We start from the raw sequence: 14,334 nt of genomic DNA, 5'->3' as shown, positions 1-14,334 counted from the left end.
ACCACTTCTGTCTGCTGTCCCTCTGCTGCCCTTAGTTAGTGGCACCCTCCTGGTGTACCTGACTGCACCAAGCCTCTGACCTGGATGTCCTTCATGGCCATCACCACTGCCAATTGCCTCCAGAAGGCTAGTTTCTGCCCTGCATCATGCTGCTGCAGGCCACCTGCCACGGTTCAAGACCACTGACACTCCTGACACCATGCCCAGTCCACCTGCTCCAGAGCCCTGATCTCCCGTGACCTCTAAAGACCCCAGCGTCTAGCCCCCCAACACTGGTTCTCGGCTTTACCCCCACAACTGTGCTGCTTCCCTGGGCCACTAGCCAGGCAGGAAACCACCCCCTTTCCTTGCTCAGCACTTGCAGAGACATTCCCGAAAGAGAGTCGCTCAGGCTCCCAGTCATGAGCTTTCCATTTTGTCACACAACCTTCTCCCTGCGGGAGTGTCTCTTACACAGATTTTGGGGGAGACAAAGATGAAGAAATCAAAGCGCCCTACCCTAAAGCTGCCACGGCCCAGTAGAAGGAACACTTCTATCAGTAAGCGTCCATTTCAGCATAAACAAAGTTGACGCATCAGTACTTAGGATAAAAAATAAAATAAAATAAATAAAATAAAATAAAATAAAATAAAATAAAATAAAATAAAACAAAACAAAACTTCAGGCCATCGTTCAACCTTTGCTACCGAGGCAGTCGATCAGAAAATCCTGTCAGCCTCTATTCTTGGCCAGGCCACCATCAACTCCCTGCTGCTCTCCTGCTTCTGCCCGTGGTCCCTCTGTCATCCATCCACAACACAGCAGCCAGAGGGATCCTGCCCAGATATGAGTTGAATCCTGTCACTGTTCTGCTCAAAGCCCTCAAACTCTCCCTCCTCTAACCCCCTCACTCTGGCCCCTGCATGCCTGCGTCCCCTGGGCCTCCTCTCCAACTCCATCTCCGCTGGTCACCCCTCACCCAAACTGCCAGGTCAGCCTCCGCCTCAGGCCTTGGCGCTGGCCATTCCCTCTATGGGGTGCCCTTCCCGATGACTGTCCAGATACTTCCCTCACTCTCCTGGGGTCTTTGGGGAAGAGTTGCTCCTCCGATCCGCCTGTCTAAAACATCTCAGTCCCCCCAGTTGTGTGTTACTAGCTACAGTACTTATTTATCTAGTCTATTGTCCACCTTCCCTCCCAAGAACATAAGCTCAATAAAAGCAGGGGCTTTTGTCAATTTTCTCCACTAGGCATACTCAATGCTTGGTAAATAATCATTGCATGAATGGGAAAAGAGGAGGAAGAGACATTTCGGATGTTTCATGAAGGACGAGAAGGTAAAAGGTTTTTGATACTCACACAGCTATACATTGATATCAGGTTGTTCTTCCAGAGAAAAGGCCTAGAAGCTACATTTACTATTCTGGTCAATTTTCCACAATCCAGAATCTGACCCTCTATCTTTTGAAGACAGAAACCCAATTTGCACCTTCTCTAAGGAACTGGGCTTACAGTGACCAAATTATAAAATCAGAAAACCCATTTACTTCCTTAAAATTTAAAAAAAAAACAACAAAACCTTGTTATTTGGATGGGAAAAATCTATGCACATATGTAATCAGTACATTCACTCCCCCTGGCAAGAGCCACTTGGAAAAACAACAATGACCAAAAATAATAATAATATAATGAAATGAGTAATAATAATGAATGAAATAATGACACTAAATCAAGAAAAAGTGAGAACAAATGTGCAGTTGCCATCAGGCTTACATGGCCTGATGGATGAGTGGCCATTAGAATTCTCATGGTTGCAAGTGACAGAAAACCCAACCCACTGGCTTGAGTGCTAAGGGGACCTACTGGTTCATACAACTGAGAAAGCCAGGAGAGCTGACCCCAGGCATGACTTAATGCAAGAGCTCCAAGGGATTCAGTTTCTCTCTTTCCATCTCTTGTCTCTGCCTCCTCTTGGTTGATGCCATTTTCAGACAAAGTCTCTCTGCATGGTGACAAAGTGGCCTCAGCAGCTCCAGCTTCACATTCACAACTCCAAAGCTAGTTAAGGATACAACCTCTTCTCTAGTAGACCTAAGATTCACACCGTAATCCGGAGGAATGAAGTGTGCTGATCAGCTGAGGCCCATCCTGTGTTCCACCCCTAAGCTGGGGGAAGGACTGTCCCTAAAACATGTGGCCTTAGAATGAGGGAGGGTGACTCTCAAACATTAATGCGGGCTATTAATGAAAATGGGATGAACAAATAGTAGAAGGAAAAATAAAAAGTTCCCCCACAGCCTACAACTCGCTATTACATGCTCTTGTCAATGGTGTTGGAAGACTCACAGTCGGCTTAGTATGCACCCAGCCTTCGCATTCTAAGTACCGTTGTCAATAGATCTGGATGTCTACTGGCATGACTGCCCCTTCCCTGGTTAACGCATAGAAACACGCTCCCTTTTCTCCGGCTCCTCTGCTGACCAGCCCCTGCTCACACACTCAGTCAATGACAACCAACACCTGCTGGCTGGGAATTCTTCGTTCTCTTTCCTGCAGATGACTGCATATTTATCTCTAACCCAAAGTAACTTGAGTCCTTTATGGGAAGAACAAATTTGTCCCTCATGGAGAACTGGGGCACAGTCTGAGGCAACTCTTGCAGACACATTTTGTTTAAAATCTTAGGTTCTGCCTTAATTTTTAGTATAGATTTTGCATTCTGTTCTCTAGTATTTTGCCAGCTTCCATACAAATGGAGCCTGCAGGAATATGTGTCATGCCCACACTGAGCCCTAGTCATCGGGTCATCCTACAGACTTGGGTGAACTGCCAGCCCACGAAGCATATGATCTGGCTCCCAAATGGAGACGGGAATGTAGGAGAAGCCATGAGTTAGGTCTGGGATGTTTGGGGTTCATGGTTCATATGAACCCTGCAAGTGAGCCTGTCTGGTAGGCAGCTGAGATATGGGCACGTAGCTCAGGAGAGAGGTGGGAATCGAGACGGAAATTGCAACAGCATCAGCATGATATGACGGTGAAAGCCAAGGCAGTGGGCAGTGTTGCCCAGGAACCACGAGGGGAGAAGAGAAAGGCCTGTGGGTAGAACACTGAGTGCAGCCACTGAGTGATGGAGAAGCAAGTGGGACCAGGAATATCCATCACAAGGCAGAGAAAGCCTCAAAGACTCCAAGCAAGTGCCCCAGAGAGATAAATCAAGCTTTGATGCTGGACAATTTGAGCTTTCCCGAGCCAGTGCTGGGCACTACTTGGCGCTGAGGCAGACCTAACAAACCAGGATTCATGGCCTGCGTGGCCCAGAGCTCATAGCACTCAATTACCCTGGTCACCATGAAGCTCTGGGCTTGCAGGACTGCTCGGCGTCACCTCTGGTCCTCAGCAGTGAGGCTGCTCGTAGAGGGGCCAGCCAGCTTGGTTTGCACAGGTGGACAGACCGCTTGTGGGAGGCAAATCCCTGAGGGTCCTCTCGGCTGGCCTCACACCATTTGTCAGCTGCTCCTCGCTTGCCCAGAGCAGAGGCCCAGAAAGGAGGCAGGAAAGATCAAGGTTGGCTGCTGTCTGAGCTACAGTTTGCTGAAGAGTTATCTCTTTAAAGATAGCCATCAGCTTGTGAATTGCTGGACCGGACAGGTGACCTAAGGCTGTTTTCATCCTTAGATCCTCTCCAGAGGTGACAGTCACCAGGGTGTTTGTAATGGAGTCTTTTGCCAGCTTTAAACTTTCCTCATGACCGAGCTTTGAACCACTAGAAGAAGAGGAGCGAACATGGATTCCGCACGCGCCACGAGCGGGCCCTAAATTAAACACTCCGCACGCGTCGCCTGGTTTCCTCCTCAGGGTGACCTTGCACGGCAGGTGCTCTTATGATCTGCGTTTTACACATGAGGAAATGGGGCTCAGAGAACTAGAAAGTGGACAGCCATGCCAGACAGCATCGTTCGGTTTTCAATAATAACTTTAGAGGTAAAGCTCTTGCACATCGAATATTTCCTTTTGACTCCGACTCACAACCGGCCATGAGAATTAACCCCATTTTACAAATAAGAAAACTGAGACCCTGAGAGTTTAAGCGACTTGTATGAGATCCAAATGTGGGGTCTCCTGCTGGCCTCCGAGTTCAGTTTTTTCCCATGGTGCTTCCCATCCATTTTGCTTCCTTTCTGCCCCCGGAGAAAGCCTGCGAGGTATAAACAAGTGATTTTCCCATAACTGACACGCAGTTCCCTAAGCCAGAAGCCTCTTTCTTGAGAGACTCAGAATCTGCCAAGCTCCAGCGTGAATCTGGGGAAGCAGAAGGTGCAAGAGGGTGTCAACACAGAAGGAAATGGCTACTCTGGATTTAATAAAGCCCATGCCACCTCCCCTCCCCTTTGGCCCCTGGACCTCTGCTCCTGTGGGACCCAGCGAGGCTGCCATCTTGGCTGTTCCCTGTGAGCTCTTAAGCCTCACAGGCCATTCTCTGCCATTCACTCACCAACTAACCATGGAATGTTCTGTGGATCTCGGGCACTCTCCATATATTCTCATCTAACTTACCTTTATTATATGCTTCATGCTCAGATGTCCTGCTTCCCTAGCATGACAGCGAGGGATCTTGTGCTTCTCTCTGTAACCCTGCATGGGTCCCCACTACAGGGTTTTTGTTTTTTGTTTTTGTTTTCGATCTAGCCAAAGTCAGATTAATTTTTTTTTTTACCATAAAACCCATTCCTTATCAGAAATACCCTTTCTGCTATTAAATAAGTTTCAATAACTTGTCAGGGGCAGATGCTAGCAAATCCCTTTATGATTCTTTTTGCAATGAACGTCTCCTCTCCAAGCAGGCCATCGTGATATTGTGCCACAGAGAAGCATCGGGTCAGTCGTAAGCTCTGAGCTACCCTGCTCCCTTTTGCTAAGAACTGGCCAGTGGAAAATAGCAGATTACTTATGCACCTTAGAGGGATCTTTCATTTACCACTCGGAATAACAACACCAACAAAAATAAGACCAAGTATTTGCAGTATAGTTTTTCATTTTTCAAAGCAGCTACTGGAGTTTAGTGCTACAAATGGCCTAGAGACAGAGCCCAACTCTCTCTCCCACGAATGAGGAAGCGGATGAAGGGCAGAGCGCCTCATACCCCGTGACCCTCACAACACCACCCCCCATTTCACAGATGAGGGAACAGACACAGAAAGCCACTGGTCCCTAGGGACTCAGCCAATTCGAAGCAGAGCTGAGCGCAGACCTCCAGTTGCCCCTTCCTGCTCTCGTGCGCCTTCTCCTCAGCTGTAGGCCTTCTCCCTTGGCCAAGGAGCCAGTGGAAGTGGTACCAAAGAAACGGGGCCATCTGCGACATTGGATCTGACCTTGGCCATGCTCCCAGAGGCCTCCCTGCTCAGGGCTTGTCTCTGCTCCCATCCCAGCTTCCTTTCCCTCCCAGTCTGCCTGGAGCCATGAAGTGTGAAAACCCTGACTACCGGAATCATCTGTTGGAGACCATTTCCAGCTAAGTAGCTTCCTGTCACTTCAAGTTATGACAGTACGTGTCCGAAGCTCCCTATAGCAGCAATTCCCATACACTGGAGGACGTTTTAGCTCTGTGTGAGAAGAATCGGCATGCGGCCCCATATGGCCCTACTGGCTGGAGCAGCTTAGGAGGATCAAGGACTAATCAGGAAGTGGACCTGACTGGGCCTCCAGCGACAGCGGCCAAACATCGAGAGAGTAGGGCGCCCCCTGTGGAAAGGTGCAAAGTGCTTGCTGTTCTCTGGGCAGAAAAGGGGAGCCCAGGAAAGGAAAAAGGAGAGTGGATTTCAACAGACCCAGCCCCTTCCCAGGCAAGTCTGTGTTGACGGCTCCTTCCCAAGTGGCCCCACACTGCAGCTGGGGAGCCAGGCTGATTCTGCAGCACGTGATTATGGTGGGCCCCCACTTGCCACGGTGGTTAAGACAAATCTGTGATCCAGGTTTCCAGCTCAAAGTACTTAGGTCATATTAGGAATTCAAAAGGCAACACTGCTATCTTTTCTGCCTCCCTAGCATCCAGTTCCCTTTCTTCTAGCAATAGCATCCTCATTTATCACAAGGGCCCCCCAATTCCCTGTCCATGCAATTCAGCCTCCAAGGACTTTCCAACCTAGACTGTCTGATAAGCACTTCCTGAGTCCTTTAAGACCCAGATAAGCGATCTCCTTCCTCCCAGAGAGTCTCTTCTAGAAACCCTCAAAAGTTATCTACTTCCTCCTGTGACATCTCTCTATCCTTGCGTTCATCACACTGAACCACAACTGTGTATGTATGTGTCAGTCTTCCCTTCCACTCTCTCTGGGCTTTTAAGATCTAGGGGTATCAAAAAAAAAAAAACCAGCTGGGGCTGTCTTTCAATTGTTTTTGTATCAGCAGCTTCTAGCACGGTGCCTGGCACATGGTAGGTGCTCAATAAACGTTGGATGGAGGAATGAGTGACAAGATTCACACATAAACCATAAATAATCATGGAAGTACCATATGGGCAGATCAGATCCTACAGGCTTGTTGACGTTTTATCAACCTCGAGTGCTACAAACCATGACCCGCGGAGGCTTTATTGCGTTTATTGGTGAGGCAAGAGAAAGCCCATCTGACAGATCCTGCTCATCCATCAGACAGACAGCACAAGATTAAACAATCCACCCCGCAGCGCCCCCGAGGCCATGCTACAGCCGGGACCCAGTGGCTGGGTGAGAGGGCTTTCACCCCAGGCCTGGGGTCTACCTCACAGTCTCACCCTGGATCGGGGCTGGGCTGGGGGGGCGGAGACCTTGTGGAGGAGGGAGGTTGCTTGTCTGCCTTATATTTTCTTGGTTTCTAGTTTGGAAAACAAAATACTTGCCTGAGGCAACTGAGGACCACTAGGCTCTGTGCAGCTGGTGCTTAAAAATAAAATACTTTGCTCTAAGAAACAGTTACACCATAAAACAGATTCAGAGCGATCCAGGGCATCTCTTTCCTTGTAAAATGCATGAACTAAATCAATAAACATTCTTCCTCTATAGCTTTGCAGCCCCAGGACGGCCCTGCCTCAGTGGAAGAATTTCACCTTCGGTGGAAAGGAAGTGAACTCAGCCACGGTCTCAAAGGGGAGCAAACTGCAGGTTCCCATTCCTTTTGTTCCCCACCACACCCCCAATTTAGAAAAATCTAGTGCATTTGCTGCCGCTTCCCCAAGTTAGGATTCGGAGAAAGCTCAAGTGAGAGTGATCTCTTCATTGAACCTCAATATTCCTCTAAATCTACCTTTTGTTGGCCCCAAGCCAAAGCCAGTTATCTTGTGATGGAAAGCACTTGTTTCAGTGTTATAGGATTTGTATCTGACAGACCCGTGCACCCCACTGATTATCATCATATTCCCGTCCTTTAGTTGCTTTCAAAATATAGTCTATTGATCCAGTCATCACCCCGGTTTTGAAGTTCATGGGAAAGGACATCTCCAATGTCTTGTTCATTCCCGCTGCTCCTTGTGCTGCAGGGTAAGAGTGCTGACCTTCATCTTCCCTGTCCTTCCCCTGCCCCTTCACGTGAGGATCAATCATCAGGAACCTTCCAGTGCCTGCCAGGCACAGAGTTGGCCCTCAGGGTTGGTGGCGCTGAACGGAGTTGAGAGGAACTGTCTCCTACACCTCCCCTGAGACTTTGCCCTTTAAATGAATACAGGACAGCAGTGCGGGTCCTCCCTGCAGAGGCAGCGGGCATAGCAAGACATCTCGTGTTCCTGCCACCTGCTCTGTTTGCTCGAGCCTCACAACCACCCAGTGAGGCTGGGAGAGCAAGAGCTACTATGGACGTTTTATGAGGGCGAGACCTGCGCCTGGTTTGAGGCTTTGGGGAGAGACAGAGCTGGGATTTGGCCCTGGGGATTGTGGTTCCAGGCCCGGGGCTCTCCCCACCCTCTCTCCGTGCCCCCCCTCAAGCACCACACTGCTGGAGGCCCTGTAGCCCCACCATGGCTCAAACAGCATCTTGGCTCTGCCCTTCAGGAGCTGGGGGCCTCAGGCCTCAGTTTCATCATCTGCCTACCGGTGCTAAGATTGCCTCCGTTGGCATTTCTCGGGGCTACTGTGCGAGTTACAAGAGATGGCTCAGATGAAGCTTCTAGTGCGGTGGTCATCCCGCACTCAGGACCCAATAGCTGCCACCATCACAATCACTCACACCATCATTTGGCTCAAACTGTTCTGTCTCTGAGCCAAGACAAATCTACTCAACCAGAAGCTCTTTCCTCAGCCTTGGTCTTGATGTCATTGCTCCTGCGTCCAGCTTTCCTTTCTGATTCTGTAGAGAACCCATCCTTTCAGCCAGAAGGAGTTTTTGAAATGATTACCTAGGTTTCTTAGAAGCCTCTTCTGGGCAGACAAAATGAAGAGAGAAAGCTTCAGGCCAGGCACCGGTGTCCTGAGGGGCTCAGGCCTCTGGCCAGACGCCCTCCCTCATCTTCCTTTGTGGAGCAAACACTTCGCTGGTGACCAGCGGCGGGCCTCCCGGTGCAGACGTGGCCCTGCAGCACTGCCCAGCTGCTCTCCATCCCTCCCCACCCATCTGGGTACAGGTCCTGCTGACTCTGCCCCCAGGACTCAGTTGGATGCCCTGGCCACGCTCACTGCCCTATCCCAGGCCATGCACTTCTGGCAGGTACAGTTAACGAGCCACTACTAGGCTCCTTGCCTTCGGGCTCTTGATGAGCCCAGCATCCTGAAACACACTGCCGTTCCCGGTGCCTGGCTCAGCAGATACCTTCTTTCAGCCATGCCCACCAAACAGAGCAAACTCCTAGGCCCCAAGCCCCAGGCCCTGCAGAATCTGGCCACACCTCTCTCACCATACCATTCTACACATCGGATTCACCAGGGGTGCTTTGTAAAAGTGGCTGTTCCCTAATCTACTTAATCAGAGTCTTGGGTGGATCCCAGGAATCTCAATTTGTAAAGAAGTTTTCCAGGAGACTAAAGCACAGCCAGGTATAGGAACCACTGCCCTGCACAGTTCCCAGGGACATCCATACCCAGTCCAGCACATTCGCCACGCACCATGCCACCACCATGCCACCATCTGTGCCAACAGCCCCAGTCTCCACCTGCAGAAGTCTCCCCATCCTTCGAGGCCCACATCAAATACTCACTCCTCCAGGAAGTTTCTCCTGATTCCTCCAGCCAGAAGTATGCTCTCCCTGCTCTGAACGCCCATAACATTTTGTCCCTCCCTTTCTGCCACTTTCCAGCCATTCCTTAAAACCTGCTGCCTCTATTTCTCCCAGCCCCTAGACACAAACCTGGGATGTGTCCTTGCCTCACTGCTCTCCATTCCCTCCCCATGCACGTGGGGGTAAGAATAGTACTTACCTAAGAGGGCCATTTAAGGAGTAATGAGTTATCCCGGGTGGAGTACTTCCAAGTGTGCCAAGAGATGTCAGCTGTCATATGCTAACTGTGTCATCCTGTCATCTTACCTCATGGTTTTATGGCATATGGTTCCGGTTCTTTACATACATGTGTTTTCTCCCTTGACTTCCTGTGGAGAGCAAGGACTACGTCTTGTTCATCGTTGTACCTTCCGTGGCAATTGACACAGTCGTACACCTGCAGGACGTGACAAATGCTGGACGGTGGATGACAGGTGGACATAGCTAATTGCTTCCCTTTCACTCCTGTCTTCTCTCCACCTATCACTACTACTGTCATTCACTCTTAAAGAACGTACCTATCAGAACTTGTCATTATATGTTTATTTTTTGCAATTATTTGAGTATCATTTGACATTTCCACCAGGCTCTAAGATCCTTGAAGACAAGTGTTTTATCTTAGCTCGCCACTGTGTCCACAGGGCCTAGCAAAAGAGTAAATACCCCCCAAAAGATTTTAAATTAATTAGCAAACCCTAATTAAATCAAAATTGATTCATTAACCTACCAGTGGCTTTTTTTTTTTTTTTAGTTCTCTTAATGATGCTAATATAATAGATTGGGTTCTGAATGTTAGAGCCTTGTGGCAAATGAGTCACACTAGTAGCTCGAGCTAATCAGTGAGGCAACCGTGCAGCGGGGCCAGTGTGGGCCGTTCTTTCCTATTAACTGTGTGACTGTGAACAAATGAGTAACCTTACTCTTCTCATCTGTACAATGGAGATAAGAGTAGATTCACCTCATAAGGTTACTATGCACGTGAAATGCTTACTCTGAAAGTTAGTTCTTATGATGATAACAATGCTGGCTTCCAAGTAACATCAGAGATGAACATATTAAACTTTTATGAGTTAAATCATGTGCTGCTATTTTTATATATATAAGATTATGCATTCAAGGTCTTATTTATAATAAAAATGATAAGCTGTTTATAAGGGAACAATAATGGAAATGCAGGACCCATCCAGGTATATCATAAGCCCTGACCAGAAATATGCTCACTTTCTAGAAAATAAAGCCATTGCAGATTTTACCTCCTTAAGGAAATTTTAAGCAGTTTTCTAATTTTCCTCATGGAAAAACTAAAATGAGTAATTCTAGAACAAGGACAAAAAGAAGGAAATGGATCAATTCAGTCACATCCATCTTATGCTCTGCAAGCCATAGGCCACTCAATTCCCAAGAATTTTGATGACAAACACGAAATATAACTGTGACCCTAATAAAATCCAGAGCCCTATCCAGTCTGTGCACAAAGGCACACTCAAAGTCACATGACTCAGAACCCACATGTCATTCAAAGAGAACGGCTAATCTTTGCTTGCATCTCACGAAGTACATTAAAACTGACACAATTCAGGGGCGCCTGGTTGGTTCAGTCAGTTAAGCATCAAATTCTTGATTTCAGCTTAGGTCATGACCCCAGTATCGGCCTCTGCACTCAGCATGGAGTCTGTTTCCGATTCTCTCCCTCTCTCTCCCTCTGCCCCTCCTCCCTGCTCCTGTGCACGTGCAATCTCTCTCTCTAATAAATAAATAAAATCTTTAACAAAAAAAAACCGCAATCTGGGGTGCCTGGGTGGCACAGCGGCTGGGCGTCTGCCTTCGGCTCAGGGCGTGATTCCGGCGTTATGGGATTGAGCCCCACATCAGGCTCCTCTGCTAGGAGCCTGTTTCTTCCTCTCCCACTCCCCCTGCTTGTGTTCCCTCTCGCTGGCTGTCTCTATCTCTGTCAAATAAATAAATAAAATCTTAAAAAAAAAAAAAAAAACAACCCAATCTGACTCAATTCATAACTTGCCACATTGCATCTCAGGAGCGCCTTGTCTTTGCTCTATGTGATGCTATCTGGGAAACACTCCAAACCCCACACATCAGTCCCAGCATCAAGCAAGGCATGCGTACCTTCCTCCTCTCTCCTCCCTATTCTCTCCCTGTGTTGACTGACTGAATCCCTTCATTACCCCAGCCAAACCTCCTCACTTATCCCTCACCGTCCACATCACAGAAGATCCCAGACTGGACTCGCAAAACTCCTTTACCGGAAGATCGCATGGGGCTGGAGCGGTCCACATAAAGGGTGGGTATCGTCTTCCCAGCTCCCCCTCTTTCAGCAACTGAAAATTCTGTTTTCCTTTTCTGACAACAGGTCACTTTACTGGGACTGTCAAGTAGGCCCTGGCCAAGAAGACAGCAAGTGATTCAGGGGAGGTGAGCCAGACATTCCACCCTTCATTCTGCAGCATTGGCCGCCCCCATTGGTTCCTGCCTTATCAGGCCCCCCCACTGCCTGGGCCACTGCTTCTATCCACGCCCAGTTCTTCAGTCTTCCCGTGGACCCTGAGATTTGCCTGAAATCTTTCCGACACAATTGTCTGCTTAACTTATCCAACCTGATTTCTGTTGTTTGCAACCCAAAAACACCAGCTGACTCCTGATAATCACCCATCTTGTCACCATCTCCACCTGTGAGAATAAGGCTACAGACTTGGACCAATGAACCTACACTTAACCGAGGAGTTGACTATAACTCACGGTCAAAAGTTAGCCTCCATTAAATCTGCTGTCTACTGCCTTTGCTAATGGAGAAAGGAATGATGGTGACTGGAACATTTTGTAAAACCTACGTTCATCTTCTAGAGGCTACTTTAGTAATAAAAATAACAGGTAGCGAAGAGTCCAAATATTTGGCCCTTCTCATTGACCGGCTGTGTCCTCAGTTCAATCACTTAATCTTTCCTGAGCTCTGTTTATCTTATGTAGGAAAATACAGATAAATATACCAGCTCTTTCTACTTCTCAAGGTTGCTGTGAGGCCAAAATTAGTCAAATTAAAAAAAAAAAAAAGCCTTTCAAATCATTACATCTGCGGCCTGAACGAAAATTCCAGGTCATCATGGCGCTCTGTTCTCCTCACTGGTTCTTCCTGGCTTAACAGGTCTTCTGCTCCCCCCCCCCCCCCATGGTGGCTGCAGCCCCTGTAAGTAGGACTGGCTTTCTCAGCCACCATTCCAGGTCTGGATAAAATGCTCTCCCGTGGGTACGTAATTATCCATAGTGTCATTCTCTGAAAATGTGAATTCCTACTTAGGCTGTGTCTGTCCCACTTTTTTTCTTTATGAACACGTGTACAGTAAGCAACAGCCTGCGGGCACATCCTCAGTGCCACTGGGAGGGATGACGAGGGCCCCTTGCAGGGGATCCCCTGGGTTTATGAGAACTGAGATGGCTTCAGCTTTCCCTTTTTCTTTTTTCCTATTAGAAATCAAGCTGGAGGCCACATTTTCTTCACTCTGTAGTCTTGAAAGTAAGAATCATCACTCTAGTGCGACTTGATTAGCTAAGGATCCTGACCAAAATCTGTAACTAAAAATGATTTCCACTCAGATTTTGGTTTTGGGGTTTGCTTTTGTTTTTTTTAAAAAACAAAACAGTATTAAGAGAGCTGGGCACTCAGAGTGTGGGGAAGCAGGCCAGGCTGCAGGCCTGCGGGGATCGGGACAGACTTCCATGAAGGACCACGACCACGGGGCTGGCATCCGAGCAAGCTGGGGTGCCACTGCTTGTTCTCTTCCTGGTGACAACTGAATCAAAGCAAGGGGAGCGTGTGGGGGGGGGGCAGATTGCCTTCCCGGGTGCTGGCCCCTGTTAACAAGAGCACAGGTATCATTTCTAAGCCCTATGTGCCAAGATGCTGCCCTGAGAGCTTCTGACCGCCTGGAGGTAGGCACTGGCTTGAAGGGTTGTTGTCCAGATACTTACATCCCTTCCCTGAGGGGTTATGCTCTCCTCTCCCATTCACTTGGACAGTGATCCGTGATATTCTCTCTCTCTCTGTCTCTCTTCCTCTTTCCCTCCCTCCCTTCTTCTCTCCCTCCCTTCTTCTCTCCCGCTTCTCCCTCCCTTCCTCTCCCCCTCCCTTCCTCTCTTCCTCTCCCTCCCTCCCTTCTTCTTCCCCTCCCTCTCTACTTCTCCTCCCTTCCTCCTTCCCTCCCACCTCCCTCCCCTTCCCTCCCCCTCTCCCCGTCCTCTCTCCCTTCCTCACCTCTGTCACAGAAATGGAAGGGCCCCGACACGGGGCCACTCCGTCAGCTGGGCCAGAGCGAACATGACGCGGAGCAGCGGCGCTGAAATCAGTCCGCACTGAACGAGAGCAGGGCACCGACTGAACCTCCTGCGGGGCGTCTCCCGCGGCCCAGCCGGTTAAGGGGTCCGCTCCGCCGCTGGAGGCCGGGAGCGGTACGTGCCCGCCGGCACCGCCAGCAGGGGGCAGCGTCCTCCCGGCCGCGGCCCCGGCTTCGCCCGCCACACCTGGCTTGGGCTCTCGCTCCCCCCGCAGCCCGGGGCGGACCAGGCGGAGGCCCCGCTCACCGCCCAGCCTCGTGCTTCCCCGCAGCGCGGGCTCCGTGAGCACTTGCCCGGATCCCCGGAGTCCAGACGCTCCTCGGGGCCTCCGCGACCTCGCACCTGTCCCCGTGCGGTCCCCGGCTCATCCCTCCGCTCTCCTCCCCACCCCCACCCCCGCCCCAGATGGCCTGACTCGGGTGTGACGGCGCAGGCTTTGGAAGCCGAGGGAATCCCAAAGGTGGGCTCCAGGGTCTTCCTTCCGCCAGCTGTGTGGGCGAGGGCACGTCGCTCACCCTCGCAGCCCTGGTTTTGAAATAGAAGACTGGAGTAAGAACAGCTCCGTCTCAGGTTGTGAGCACCCTTCAGAGGCATGAGCGAAGGAAACAGGCCAACCATGGGACGCCAGAGTCCTTCCTGGCTCGCTCTCAGGGAGGGCTGCTGTTTGAACTTGACCCTGCCCTTCTCCCTCTCTGGTCACTTCATCCACAGGCTGCTCTGGGCCCATAAGATTCTCTCAACAAGCTGAACTCAAAGGTCCAGCAATGAAATCACTTAGATCCACGGGCAAC

General features: G+C 49.8%; 1 long non-coding RNA gene across 1 annotated transcript in view; it reads right to left on the bottom strand.

Moving 5' to 3' along the window:
• Positions 1–13,652, bottom strand: part of LOC117796031 — a 47,970-nt gene extending 34,318 nt beyond the window's left edge. The window contains exons 1-2 of the long non-coding RNA XR_004620352.1: positions 13,464–13,652; positions 9,467–9,596 (exon numbers count right to left, since the gene is read on the bottom strand). This is a non-coding gene — a long non-coding RNA (uncharacterized LOC117796031). The remainder of the gene's footprint in view (positions 1–9,466; positions 9,597–13,463) is intronic.
• Between the last annotated feature and the right edge of the window lie 682 nt (positions 13,653–14,334).

Source organism: Ailuropoda melanoleuca, chromosome 14 (genome assembly GCF_002007445.2).
Source record: "Ailuropoda melanoleuca isolate Jingjing chromosome 14, ASM200744v2, whole genome shotgun sequence".
Lineage (NCBI taxonomy): Eukaryota > Metazoa > Chordata > Mammalia > Carnivora > Ursidae > Ailuropoda > Ailuropoda melanoleuca.
Note: the sequence above shows the minus strand (reverse complement) of the source record. Positions and strands in the feature narration are given on the sequence as shown.